This window comes from Vulpes vulpes, chromosome 1, assembly GCF_048418805.1.
Source record: "Vulpes vulpes isolate BD-2025 chromosome 1, VulVul3, whole genome shotgun sequence".
Taxonomy (NCBI): Eukaryota; Metazoa; Chordata; class Mammalia; order Carnivora; family Canidae; genus Vulpes; species Vulpes vulpes.
Genome location: NC_132780.1, coordinates 6,285,717 through 6,300,729, shown reverse-complemented (window position 1 = coordinate 6,300,729; position 15,013 = coordinate 6,285,717). Strand labels below are relative to the sequence as shown.

Here is a 15,013-nt window from a genome sequence, read left to right as displayed (position 1 = left end):
TGTACAACCAATAGAATAAGAAATTCTTCTGTGTGAATCTGCTAACATTCAACAGGAACTGAGTCATTTTAGAAGTCTTATATATTCAATAGATTAAGACACCTGGTATGAAATCTTTTATGCCAAATAAACTGTAAGAATGACCCCCCAGAAAAGGGTTTCCTAAACATTTTCCCCTAGTATTAATATTCTATGAAGAATGGAGTAAAAGTACTGTTTTTTTAAAACACTTTTATAATAACTCTATAAGGCTATGAGTTCTCAGATTTGATAGTGGCAGAATATTGGGCTTCATACATTTCTTACCTTTTTAGAGTTTTTCACCATTATAAATTATCTGATGCTCAATAAGGTATAAACAAGGGATCCCTGGGTGGCGCAGTGGTTTGGCGCCTGCCTTTGGCCCAGGGCGTGATCCTGGAGACCCGGGATCAAATCCCACGTTGGGCTCCCGGTGCATGGAGCCTGCTTCTCCCTCTGCTTGTGTCTCTGCCTCTGTGTGTGTGTGTGTGTGTGTGTGTGTGTGTGTGTGACTATCATAAATAAATAAAAATTTAAAAAATAAGGTATAAACAAATCTAAAGGCATGCCCACATTCTTTACATTCAGAGAGTTTCTCCTTACATTCACTGATGTTCATTTTATCTAAATGCCTTCTCACATCACTCCTCACTTCATAGGACTGGTTTCTTAGCATTGTGAAATATCTGATGCTCTGTAAGAATTTGATGAAGTTGAAAGGCCTTTCCATATACTTTCAATTCAGAATTTCTCCTTAGTATGCATTTTTGATGTTGATTAAATGTTGAACTCCATCTACAGGCATTCTCACATTCCTTCATTTATTTGTAGGGTTTCTCTTTAGTGTGCATGCTCTGATGTTGGTTAAGTTGAATTCTGTCTAAAGGCCTGCCACATTTCTTACATTCATAGGGCTTCTTACCAGTATGAATACTGTGATGACTTTTAAGGTGTGAATGCAATCTAAAGGCTTTTCTACATTCCTTACATTCATAAGATTTCTCATCTTTGTGAATTTTTTATGTCAACTAAGCTGTTCATGCAATATAAATGATTTTTCACATTCCTTTTTTTTTCACATTCCTTACATTCATAGGGCTTTTCATCAATATGAATTTTCTGGTATACTCTAAAGTATCTCAAAGAACTGAAGGTCTTCCCACAGTCCTGACATTTATAGGGTTTCTCACCAAAATGAGTATTCTGGTATATTTTAAGGTCTTTGACAAAACTAAAAGCCTTCCTACATTCTTTACTTTTATAGGGTTTCACAGTACTATGAGTTTTTGATGTTGAGTAAGATGCTAATGTATTCTAAAGGCCTTCCAACATTTGCCAGTATTTTTTTGGTGTACTCTTACATACCTGCCCAAACTAAAAGTCTTTCATTCATAGGATTTCTCACCAGTATTCTAAGATCTCTGCCAAAACTGAAAGCCTTCCCACATTCTAGATATTTATAAATTTTCAGATGTTGAGTTGTCCCTGAAGCCTAAAGGCCTTCCCACATTCCTTAGATGCATAAGTCTTCTCACCAGTGTGAATTCTCTAATGTTTGATTAGGTCTGAGCCCTAATTAAAGATAGTTCTACATTCCTTACATTCATAATATTTCTGTGAGTAGATATATATTCATGGATGATTTTCAATTGGCTGAAATCTGCTTGAGGCTCTTGTTTCTCAATCTTGATTTTGTTCTTCTTCTACTTTAGAGAATGGAACCTTCAAGATCAGGCATTTTACTTCTTTATCTTCTGTTTGTATAAGTTTATTTCAAAAATGTTTTCTTCTGGAGATAATGTCTTTGTATCACACCTGGCCTCCAAACCTGAAAAGAAAAAGAACGAGGAAACAAACAAATGTTGTTCTCCCATTCCAGTGAGGAGATAAGTGATATAAACTGTAAAAAAGTAAAACTGTAGGGGTGCCAGGGTGCCTCAGTCAGTTAAACGTCTGACTCTTGATTTTGGCTCAGGTCATGATCTCAGAGTTGTGAAATCGATCCCTACATCAAGTTATGCACTCAGCACTGAGCTTATCTCAAGTCAGTATCCTTTTAACCTTACAAATCCCTTTAAGGCTCTAAATCATGATACATCATTTCCTACTTCTTGGAATTTCCCATAAGGTGTTTCATCTCTGTGACCCTCTGATACAGCTCTTTGTAGGACTGGCTCCCTCTCATTCTTCAGGATTCAAGATTAAAAGTCATTTCTTCAGAAAGGCTGTATGATCAGAACCTACCTAATTCCAAGTCCATTATTCTCTATTCTAGTATCTTTGCTTTAATCTTATTTCACTTTGATCTTATTTGCTTTGATCTTATATGTATTTCCATTACATATTCATTACTTTCCTAATTTGTTAATCCATTTATTTTGTTTTTCTTTCTTTCTTATTTATTTATTTTTTCATTTAGGCTCCAGGCCCAGAGTGGAGCCCAATGAGAGGCCCCAAACTCAGGACCTTGAGATCAAGACCTGAGCCAAAATCAAGAGTTGATGCTTAAATGACTGAGCCAGTTATTTTCCCCTCCACTTATTTTCATTGATTTCTGTAACCTCAAACTTACTATGATTAAATCTAATTCCACTTTATTCACAACTAAGAAACAAGGGGTGGGGTGGCTAGCTGGCTCAGTTAGTGGAACATGCAGTTCTTGATCTCCAGGTTGTGAGTTCGAGCCCCACACTGAGTTTAGAGATTACTTAAAAATAAAATCTTAAAAAAAAAAAACAAAGAAACATGGCTGAGGATACATAATTGTTTAACTATAGAATAACTTAACCACTAGATTTAAGAAAGAAAAATAAGGATAAAGGTAGATAATACAAAGATTACATTGAGGAAGTTATTTTGATGCTTATTAAAATAATCTTTACAGTAATCATGCAGTAGTTACTATGTGCGGCTCATTGCCTATAATCTCTCACATCTTCCATTATAACTGGCTCATCTTTTTCCTGCAGTGATTAAATACATGTTTTCTGGCATCACTTTCCTTTCAGATGGAAATGAAGTTGGTCCAAACAAACACAGTTAAATGTACAAATAGAAAAGGTGACTGTGGTCTTCTATTGTCTTTACCCTTAAATATAAAGGTACCTCGACCACTGTTGACCATTCCCTCCTATGGCTGCTCCTCTTTGTCCCCTATTTCAATAAGGCAATAGGATGTTTAACTTCATATTCACTTTTAGTATTACACATCTACCCAAAGATAACCAGTCTTTTTTGTTCAATGGAACTTTTGGTCAGGTGCTTTCATCTATTTCTTCATAGTCAAAGCTAACCAGTACTGTACTTCCCAGCAAAGTATCTTAATGATTATTCATGTACTGTAACAGGTAATATAGTAGGTATATCCAAAGTAGGTCTTGCCATGCTAAAATCAAAGGCTGTGTTCTTTCTGGAAGTAGTAGGGAACAATCTATTTCCTTCTCTTTTCCAGGTTCTTATGGTTGCCTTCATTCTCTGGCTCATGACCCTTCCTCCGTCTTCAATGCCAGCAGCATAGCATCTTGAAATCTCTCTACCATGCTTCCATTATCACATCTCCTCTGACTCTCTTGCCTTCCTCTTTCTAAGAATCCTTTGGGCCTACCTGGATAACCTAGGATAATTTCCCCACATCAAAATCCTTAACTTTTTTTTTTTAAGATTTTATTTATTTATTCATGAGAGACACACAGAGAGAGAGAAGCAGAGACACAGGCAGAGAGAGAAGCAGGCTCCATGCAGGGAGCCCAACATGGGACTCGATCCTGGGTCTCCAGGATCACACCCTGGGCTGAAGGCAGCGCTAAACTGCTGAGCCACCCGGGGATTCCCCCAAAATCCTTAACTTAATCACATCTACAGAGTCTCTTTGACTGTGAGGTTCTGGGGATTAGGACGTGAACGTTTTGGGCCATTATTCTATGGTGTGTCCCAGTTGGATTTTTTTGAAATAAAAGGATGGTTTATATGATTAACTGAAAAATCACAATTCTTTGCTAAATGTTCAAAAAGCATGTAAGAAATTAAAAATCTAATACATTTTTTTAAAATTCCATAAAGTAGGAATTGTTATATAGATATATTGTAGTCTAAAAGTCAGGAACCAGGGATCCCTGGGTGGCGCAGCGGTTTGGCGCTTGCCTTTGGCCCAGGGCACGATCCTGGAGACCCGGGATCGAATCCCACGTCAGGCTCCCGGTGCATGGAGCCTGCTTCTCCCTCTGCCTGTGTGTCTGCCTCTCTCTCTCTCTCTGTGACTATCATAAAAAAAAAAAAAAAAAAAAAAAGTCAGGAACCTTTTTAACAGTATCATTTACAATAGCCAATATATGGGAGCAGCCCAAGTGTTCACTGATTGATGAACAGATAAAGATGTGATATATATGTACAATGGAATATTATTCAGCAATAAAAAGAATGAAATCTTGCCATTTACAATGACAGAGATGGATCTAAAGAGTATAATGCTAAGTGAAGTAAACCAGAGAAAGGCAAATACAATAATTTCACTCATTTTTTTATTGTTGTTTTTTTAAGATTTTATTTATTTATTCATGAGAGACACCGAGAGAGAGAGAGAGAGAGAGAGAGAGAGAGAGAGAGGCAAAGACACAGGCAGAGGGAGAAGCAGGCTCTATGCAGGAAGCCCAATGTGGGACTCGATCCAGGGACTCCAGGATCACGTCCTGGGCTGAAGGCAGGAACTTAACCACTGAGCCACCCAAGCGTCCCTGCAGATATTGTTTTACAGAAGTCTAATGTATATTAACATGTCACATCAGTTCAGTAGGACAAAGATTTTTAAATATGTGGTATTTAAAACAAACACACAGGGTGCCTGGCTAGCTCAGTCAGAAGAGTGTGTGACTCTTGATCTCAGGGCTGTAAGTTTGAGCCCCATGTTGGGTGTAGAGATTACTTAAATAAATAAAAAAATAAACACAAACATAAGAACAGAAAACTAAGAAAACTGCAAACCAAAACATGAAAGAGTGCTACAGCAAAAGGGGACTCACCCCTGGTGTTCCAAGCTCAAAGTTTGTCAGAATAAGTAACGGAGGGACTCCTGGGTGACTCAGTGGTTGAGCATCTGCCTTTGGCTCAGGGCATGATTCTGGGATCTGGGATCAAGTCCCACATCCAGCCCCTTGCATGGAACCTGCTTCTCCCTCTACCTACGTCTCTGCCTCTCTCCCTCTTTCTGTGTCTCTCATGAAAAAATAAATAATTTTTTTTAAAGAATAAGAAATAGTAAAAAAGACATAATAAACAACTGGTGTTTATTTGGGTGGGTAAAAGGTATAAAGCCAAAAGCAGCATATGGACTGAATGTATACATCATGTCCTGGAGACTAGAGTGTTTATGTTCAGGGGAAAGCAAGTGGTGTGGGAACTTAGATGTGATTCACAGGTCAGTTGCTGGGAATGACCTAGAAAGAAAGGGGAAGGGGCAGCCCCGGTGGCGCAGCAGTTTAGCGCCACCTGCAGCCCAGGGTGTGATCCTGGAGACCCTGGATCGAGTCCCATGTCAGGCTCCCTGCATGGAGCCTGCTTCTCCCTCTGCCTGTGTCTCTGCCTCTCTCTCGCTCTCTCTGAATGAATAAATAAATCTTTAAAAAAAAAAAAAAAAGAAAGAAAGAAAGAAAGAAAGAAAGAAAGAAAGAAAGAAAGAAAGAAAGAAAGAAAGAAAGGGGAACACCCACATCCACAACCATACTTCTCCCCTGTATCTCACAAAAACAGGTCAGCTTCAAGTTCATTTTTCCAATCAGACTACAAAGAAATCAAACTGATTTCTAAAAAATTGTTACAGGATTAAGACCAGAATTTTAGAATATGCTTAAATAGTACCCTCAGTAGATATAAGGAATTAACAAATCTAGAAAATGGAATCACTTAGATATATAAAATTTTAATTTATATCACTGAAACAAAAGTTCAGTAGCTGGCCTGAAATGCAAGAAGTACACAGCAGAAAAGGCAAGTCAAGCCACAATAAAATAGAGAAACAGCACCAGAATGCAGCAGAAAGTACAGACACCAAACGATGTAGAATAAAATCTGACATTCAGCAGTTTTTAATTTTTTGGAGATCACATATCTATTTAAAGACCATATTCACTACAACCCCTTACTCAGAAAAATGTACACACTTAGACACACATGTGTGGTTATGGGCACTGAAGTCCCAAAGTTTGTCAAAGGATCACATCTCCAGGATAACAATATCCATTTAATAGATTTTAATGTTAATAGAAAAAATAGGGAGAAGACTATGTTCTCCCCCTCATAAAAAAGGAAGTTTCTAAAATTAATGAAGGACCAAAATGCTCAGATTAAATCAGACCCATCATATGGTCAGAAGGAAAATACCGTATCTCTAATTTTGAGTTGCACATTTGTTTGAATTTTAACATCTCTGAAATTGAGTTTCACAAATAATGACATAGCCTAGTTTAATTAGTGATTTAGTTATTTTTTAAGAGTTTACTTATTTATTAGAGAGAGATAGAGTGACAGAGAGCATGACCCAGGAGGAGAGGTAGAAGTAGGCTCCCTGCTAAGCAGGGAAGCTGATGCAGGAGCTCAATCCCAGGACCCTGGGATTATGACACGAACTAAAGGCAGACACTTAACCAACCCCCTCTGGGACCCATTGATTGATTTTTATTTTAATTAAATTAATTAATTAGTGGTAGAATTACAATCAATGGTTTATTAAATTCAATCACATGTATTTTTTCATAAGTTTACTAAGCCTTTTGTTCTTTCATTTTATAAAATATTTATTTATTTGAAAAAGGGAGAGCATGGCTGGGAGAGCATGGGGCAGAGGGATAGGGATAAGCAGACTCCCTGCTGAGCACGGAGCCCAAAGCGAGGGTTGATCCTAGGACCAGGAGATCACAACCTATGCCCAAGTCAGATGCTCAACCAACTGAGCCATCCAGGCACCCCAATTCAATCACATATATTAGATTTAAAAAATAAATAAAACAAGAAAATTCTTAGAATTCAAAACCTGAAAGATGAACATTAAAGTTGTGAATGTTTCAAAAAAGAAAAGCAGTGTGCTTACAAGAGAATAAGAATCAGATTAATCAGACTTTCATCAATGGCAAGTACATGAGGAAAACTGTCTAAATCTTTAAATTAGAGGAAAATAATTTTGTATTTAGAACCCCATACTTTGAAAAACAGAAGGAGAGTCCAAGCAGAATAAAGAAATCTCTGAATGCTGACAGAAAATGGATATCCAACTTTTAACCAAAAATTAAACATCTGGGGATACCTAGGTGACTCAGTGGTTGAGCATCTGCCTTCAGCTCAGGTTGTGATCTTGGGGTCCTGGGATCAAGTCCTGCATCAGGCTCCCTGCAGTGAGCCTGCTTCTCCCTCTACCTATGTCTCTGCCTCTGTGTGCCTCTCATAAAAAAAATACTTTAAAAAATTAGATATCTGAAGCAGAAAAACATGAGCCATAAACCAGAAAAATATCAGTTCATAGAAACAGATGCAAGAGGCAGAAACAGAGAATAGAAACAGCAAAGATGTCAAGAATAGTTACTATAAATAATAATTAAGTCAGAAATCTGTAATAAAAACATTTGAAAAATCTCCAAAATGACTGATATACAAATAGTATATTTCTGAAGAATCCATAGGTTAAAGAAGAAATCATGAGTTAAAATTAAAACTTTTGACCCATTAAAGAAAGTATGGCCTACTAAAATTTATGAGAGGCAGCTGAATAAAATTATAAATAGAAATAGAGATTTCTAGCTTCAAATTCCTGTTACAAAATTTTAAAAGTTGCCAAAATCAATGATCTAAGAAAGAAACCGTTTAAAAAGTGCATGTTAAATCCAAAGCAGATAAAATAATAAAGAGTGGAAATTAAGAGAAAAGAAGAGGTATAGAGAAAATCAATTTAAAAAATAAGTGGTTCTATAGGAAGAAACCAAAAATTTGAACAGGCCCATAACCAGCAAAGAACTGAATCAGTAATCAAAAAATCTCCCAACAAACAAAAGTTCAGGGCCCAATGGCTTCCCAGGGGAGTTCTACCAAACATTTAAAGAATTAATAGCTGTTCTTCTCAAACTGTTCCAGAAAATAGAAATGGAAGGAAAACTTCCAAACTCATTCTACAAAGCCAGCATTACCTTGATCCCAAAACCAAAGTCCCCACTAAAAAGGAGAATTACAAGCCAATATCCCTGATAAGCATGGATGGAAAAATTCTCAATAAAACAAAATGGAAAAACAGTGGGGATAATTACTTTTTCTCTTAATAGATCTTGTACAATGGATCTCAATCCATAAAGGCCCCATTTCCATTTACATTGGGCTATATCAGTCATTTTAATGGCTTGAGGCAGATTCACAAGATCCCATTTGGGAAGGCCAACACTGAGGCAAAAGTTTTAGTTTGTTTTTTTTTTAAGATTTATTTATTCCTGATAGACACACAGAGAGAGGCAGAGACATAGAGGGAGAAACAGGCTCCTTGCAGGGAGCCCGATGCAGGACTAGATCCCCAGACCTGGGATCATGCCCTGATCTGAAGGCAGATACCCAACTACTGAGCCACCCAGGTGTCCCTAAAAGTTTTAGTTTTATTCTAATGGCCCACAAGACTGTTAGAGCATATATCCCAATAATGGAAAATCCAAAGGAGGTGTGAGATATGACCACTGGAAAATTAGCCAAAGTTATGGTGCCAATAAGGTAAGGTGGACTTCTTTGCCTTTTTTTTTTTAAGATTTTATTTATTTATTCATGAAAGAGAACACACAGAGAGAGAGAGAGAGAGAGAGAGGCAGAGACGCAGGCAGAGGGAGAAGCAGGCTCCCTGCAGGGAGCCCGATGTGGGACTCGATCCCAGGTCTCCAGGATCACGCCCTGGGCGGAAGGCAGGTGCTAAACTGCTGGGCCACCAGGCTGCCCAACTTCTTTGCCTTTAATCTTGTGTCTAGTAATGCCTCAAAGAACACAGCGTGTTCCTCCATGAAACTTGAAGTTTCTGGGGATCCCTATGATTTGGAAACATCCAAAAAAAGGCTATAAATGAAAAAAAAAAAAAGGCTAAAAATGGTAACACACTATGTGATGACCAATGGACCACCATGGTTGTACAGGGTCGATTATCAGTGGGTGATGACTGAGGTCCCAGAGGCATGCTATATCCCTATAAGGTTAGGGTGGTTGCCTTAAGGTTAGGTCAATGGGGTTAGGGAATGGGGCAGAGGGTCCTACACCTGAGGGAACTGAGTTGGGGCAAAGAGATTGGATGCTCCGTAGGTTTTTTTTTTTTTTTTTTTTTAATTTACAACACCTTTCCCTTTTTTTTATTTTAATTTTTATTTATTTATGATAGTCACACAGAGAGAGAGAGAGAGGCAGAGACATAGGCAGAGGGAGAAGCAGGCTCCATGCACCGGGAGCCCGATGTGGAATTCGATCCCAGGTCTCCAGGATTGCGCCCTGGGCCAAAGGCAGGCGCTAAACCACTGCGCCACCCAGGGATCCCGCTCCGTAAGTTTGTTACAGAATAATCTGGAACTCCTTGGGGGTCTTACTGAGGTGAGATAATTAGAAAAGACCAGATTACAGTGTTACCAATACTAGGCCTTTTGGTGAGGGTTCTGCAGTTGTAGAGGACAGTCCCGGAAACTCCTGAAATGGGGACTTACTTCAATAGTAGGATCCGTTAATAAGTGTGCCAAGAGGACACCATAGGTGTTTTCCCATATAATCCTGAGGATCAGGATCTTTATTGTGATAGAGGCATGGGCAGCAGCAGAGGAAATATTTAAAAAGTCTTGGTCAGCCATCTGCTCTTAAGAGTACCGACTTCAGCAAACCACAGGACTGCTTTTTCACTAATGACTGCTCTTTCACAAGCAACCAGCTGATGGATGCATATATTGAAGAGGTTATCAGTTTTTTTCTTTGAGCTTTTCTATAAAACTGGGGCCAACACCTGGCTGAGACACAGAACCTGCAGTCACAGGCTGAGTCATTCCTCTGACCTACAGTTTATGATGGAACTAAGACACACAATTCTAAGATACAAACAGATTTTCCAGGCCAAGACAACAACCCAGAACTACTTTAAGAAGGGCCCCAATGCTGTAAGCCCAACCCTAAACACCAATTATCAAAACTTCTGACTTGGGCTGATTAAATCTATATAATAGAAGCTCTGGAGGACTCAGTTAATGCAGCAGAGCAGCACAGCTCAAAGCACAACCTTGCCAGCAAGCAGCAGAGCCCTCTCCCACACCATTTAGTGTGTACTATTTAGTCAGCTAAGAGTAAGAGAAGAAAGAACTCAAAGGAGTGGTAGTTATAGCCTAGGGATTGTCCTGCCAGCTGCACAAATTTATTCGTGGTCACTGTATACACGAAGAGATTTTGAGAGTTTGTTACTCACAAAAGAGACTCCTGGGCAGAGCAGGGCCTGCACAAGCAGGTCTGCAGTAGCTTGAGCAAAGCAGAAAGAATAGGGTGGCTTTTATAATAAATGAGGTGGAACTGGATGTAAGCTGGAATTTGCAAAATTTAAACTTCCTTCCCACTGGCTCAAAGGAAGAGGTGCATACAGGCTTTCTTATCAGCCTTCCCAGATATGGGGCCAAAGTAGGTAGGGAAGATGAAGCTTAAAAGAAGTCAGTGGTCGGGACGCCTGGGTGGCTCAGCAGTTGAGTGTCTGCCTTCGGCTCAGGGTGTGATCCTGGAGTAGGGATCAGGGATTGAGTCCCACATCAGGCTCCCTGCAGGGAGCCTGCTTCTCCCTCTGCCTATGTCTCTGCCTCTGTGTGTGTGTGTGTCTCTTATAAATAAATAAATAAAATCTTTAAAACAAAAAAAGAAGTCCGTGGTCAAACATCAAAACTCTCTATTACAAATATATCATCACTACCAACAGTTTACCAATTAGTAAATTTAAGCACAGAGAAGTTAAATAATTTGCCCAGTGTCACATGAATAATACATGAATAGCAAAGAGTGCCTTTCTAATTCACCACATTCTCTAGTATGAATCTGTATAATTTCAATAAGGTTTGAGTCATGATAGAAAACCCTTTTACATTCATTATTTTTTCAGTATTAAATTCTGATGCTGAATAAACTGAGTATCAGGTAAAAGGAATCACCACATCCACTGTATTTTACTATAGAATGAAATGTAATGATCTATGGCAAATAAATGATAAGTAAAGGGCTTCTACATTAATTATGTCAGATTATGAATTCTCTGATGTTGGGTAAGGTGTGCACACTGTCTAAAGGCCTTCCCACATCCCTTGCATTTATAAGGTTTTTTTCACAGTATGAATTTGCTGATGCTAAGTTGTAAGGCACAAATAAAGGCGTTCCCACAGTGTGCACCGTCATTGATTTCTCACCAATATGAATCTGGTGATGTTGAAAAGGTTGGGAACCACAAATAAAGGCCTTCCCACATTTCTTTACATTCACAGTGTTTCATACCATGATAAATTCTATGGTGTTCAGTAAGTTGTCAGCCACGAAGAAAGGCCTTCTCACACTCCCTACATTGATAAGGTTTTCTCACCAGTATGAAGTCACTGATGTTGACTAAGTTGTGAATGTACTCTAAAGGCCTTCCTGCATTACTTACAACCATAGGATTTCTCATCTGAATGAATTCTCTGATGTTGAATAAGATGTAAGCCACGAATAAAAGCTTGTCCACATTCCTTACATTCATAGTGTTTCTCACCAGTAAGAGTAGCACTCTTGATGTTCAGTAAGGAAAAATTACTAAAGACCTTCCCATATCCCCTACATTTATACGGTTTCTCACCAATAATTCCTTGCTGTAGCATAAGTCCTGAGCCATAAATAAAGGCCTTCACATATTCTGTTAATTTAGAGTTTATTTCCAGGATAAATTCTCTGATGTAGAGTAAGAGATGTCTGCAGGCTGAAAGTTGGTGTTTTTTCATAAGTCATTAATGCTTGCTCCAAATATCCCTCCTGACTTATTTCTTCCTTCTCAAACTGGCCTTTGCATTCCCAGTCATCTCTGATACTGGAGCCCACAAGGCTATGACTTTTTCCATTATCATCCATTGGGATGATGTTACTCCATAGATTTCTCTTTGCAGAAACAATGTTTTGGTCTTACATCTGAATTCCAGGTGTTAAAGATAACCAGAAAGTAAATATATGGTGTTTCCTCATTGGGGAGAAATAAAACTTCTATGGTAAAGGCGGGCGGGGGGGGGGGGGGCCTGAAAATAAAGTCCATAAGAAGTGAAGATGGTATACATGGCTTTTAATTTTTTTTAAAGATTTTATTCATTCATTCATGAGAGACAGAGAGAGAGAGAGAGAGAGAGGCAGAGACACAGGCAGAGCGAGAAGCAGGCTCCACGCAGGGAGCCCGACATCCTGGGTCTCCAGAATCACACCCTGGGCTGCAGGCAGCATTAAACTGCTGGGCCACTAGGGCTGCCCTGGCTTTCAATTTTTTTAAAATATTTTATTTACTTATTCATGAGAGACATAGAGAGAGAGGCAGAGAAATAGGGGGAGAAGCAGGCTTCCTGTGGCGAGCCTGATGTGGGACTCAATCCCAGGACCCCGGACCACAACCTGAGCCAAAGGCAGACGCTGAACCACTGAGCCACCCAGATGCCCCACATGGCTTTCAATTTTAAAAAGAAGTCAAGAGCATAAAGATTTAAGAAAGATGAGGGTGGTTATTAGGAAAACAGGTTAAGTCAGTATCTAAATTTAGATATAGAGCAGAATCACCTGAATAGTCAGTCTATTTAAAAATTAAATGTCGGGGATCCCTGGGTGGCGCAGTGGTTTGGCGCCTGCCTTTGGCCCAGGGCGCGATCCTGGAGACCCGGGATCGAATCCCACATCAGGCTCCCGGTGCATGGAGCCTGCTTCTCCCTCCGCCTGTGTCTCTGCCTCTCTCTCTCTCTCTCTATGACTATCATAAATAAAAAAATAAAAAATAAAAATAAAAAATAAAAATTAAATGTCAATGTATTGACTCATATCAAGTAAATAAGAATTTACAGCAATAAGTCTTGGGTTTCCTATTTTTAATACACTCAACCAGCCAATGTTGATATTGCAAAAATTTAAGAATCCTACCTAGAATACTTCAATGGTTTCCAACTGCATTTGGAATAAAATCCAAACTCTTCACCACAGCTTATGTGATTTTCCATAATCTTTTCTTTGACATATCCCAATCAAAGTCCTATCCAACATCTTCTTGACCCACTTTCCCCACTTTTCATTATGTGCCAAGTATTCATCACTGCTAAGCATCTGAAATAAGCCAAACCCTTTACCTTTCCAAAGTTTTCCAGACTGTTCAATCTGTTAGAAACTCTGGCTCTTTGCATGGCTGGCTTCATATCATATTACAAAGTTCCAACTGAAAAGTCACCTCCTTAGGAAGGTTGAGCTACACAACCTTAAATTCACTTCTTCCTTCTCTAGCCCATCAGTATTTTCTCTCTCATTGCATTTTTCTGTATTTTAGAATTATACAATCATTAATTTATTCATATGTAATATTTTCTTACTGTTAAAGCTCTTAAGGGGCAAAAACAATCAATGGCCACTTCACTCAACACAGAATACCCAACATCTTACTCATAAAAGGTGTTCCAGAGATAAGTGGAATAGGATTATTATAGGGTTAAAAGGAAATATACAGATTAGGAACTAAGTGAAATATTTAAGAATTATAATAATCATTTGTGCTTCTAGTGATAGATTCTAAACATCTGTCTCTGATTTTATTTATTTAGTCTCTGATTTTAATCTCTACTATACCACTTCAATATGTCTTTACTTCATCACTTCCCTCAGAGACTAAAAGGAATCATAACCAAAGTTAGATTATTAACTTATGCAAATGGAAAAATATAATATATATACTTAACCACACATTTTTTCCTGTACACATTTATCTCTGCCAATGTTCATTGCCATTTATGTATAGACATGACTATCTTTTCTGTTTCCCTATTCCAACCACCATGCCTTGTCTTTTAACCTTCACTTGAAATTGTAATATTATTCAACCTTCCTTCCATCAAACAACCTATTTTGTTCCTCCAGGCCCTTTCTCAGGACCTCCTTTCCACTCTTTTCTGTCCAAGACTACTATATTTGTACTTTCCAGAAAATGTTACATAATGTTAAGCAAAAGGACTTGAGAATATTGGGAGGTTAGGACTGAAGGAGTCTGGGAAGACTGGAGCATTAGGAACTCTACAACAAAAGGTATATTGAATATAAGCTGGAGGAGATAATGGAGGATGGCAATCTAGATAATGGAAAAGATTGAGAATATTCTAATATGCTGAGTAAGTACAATTATTACAAATTCTCCTGTGACTATAGTATGGCATGATTTGTGGATCCAACAAAACTAAAACTATCATTTGGTGAAGATGCTATGAAGGTTGTCCTTGAAACAATACAGAAGAGAACTCAGGCAAAGTCTCTAGCAATGCATGATTTGACAGTAAAAGCTGAGAAACTGTTGCAAAACAAAGAAGGGGTAGTAATGAAATTTAGTGAAAACACAGGATTCAGACACAGCAGCATTTCAAACCCCATCTCTGTTGCTGGTTATCTTTCTGTGCAAATGAATTACTTTTACCTATTTGAATCACCATTTCTTCATATAAAAATAGAAGCAGAAATATCTATTCCATTGGCTTGTGAAGACTGGGAGTATTATATGCAAAGGGACTGGCATAAAGAAGTGGTTGTTCCTAACATTCTTATAACTATGGGAGAAGATTCAGGGACAAAGGGGGGAGGGAACTTAAGCAAGGAAAATTATATTAAGTTGTCCTACACCTGAACTAAGTGCTTTTCATAAAACAGTCTACCAGAAAGGAGATAAATGTGGAAGGAGTGAGGTATAAAGACAAAACTAAATTAAACAAAACTAAACAAGAGACTTCCAAAACTC

General features: G+C 38.4%; 1 long non-coding RNA gene across 1 annotated transcript in view; it reads right to left on the bottom strand.

Moving 5' to 3' along the window:
- Positions 1–214: 214 nt before the first annotated feature.
- The window catches only part of LOC112928562 (uncharacterized), a 41,712-nt gene continuing 26,913 nt past the window's right edge, over positions 215–15,013 (bottom strand). Inside the window, exon 4 of the long non-coding RNA XR_003236748.2 lies at positions 215–1,849. This is a non-coding gene — a long non-coding RNA (uncharacterized lncRNA). The remainder of the gene's footprint in view (positions 1,850–15,013) is intronic.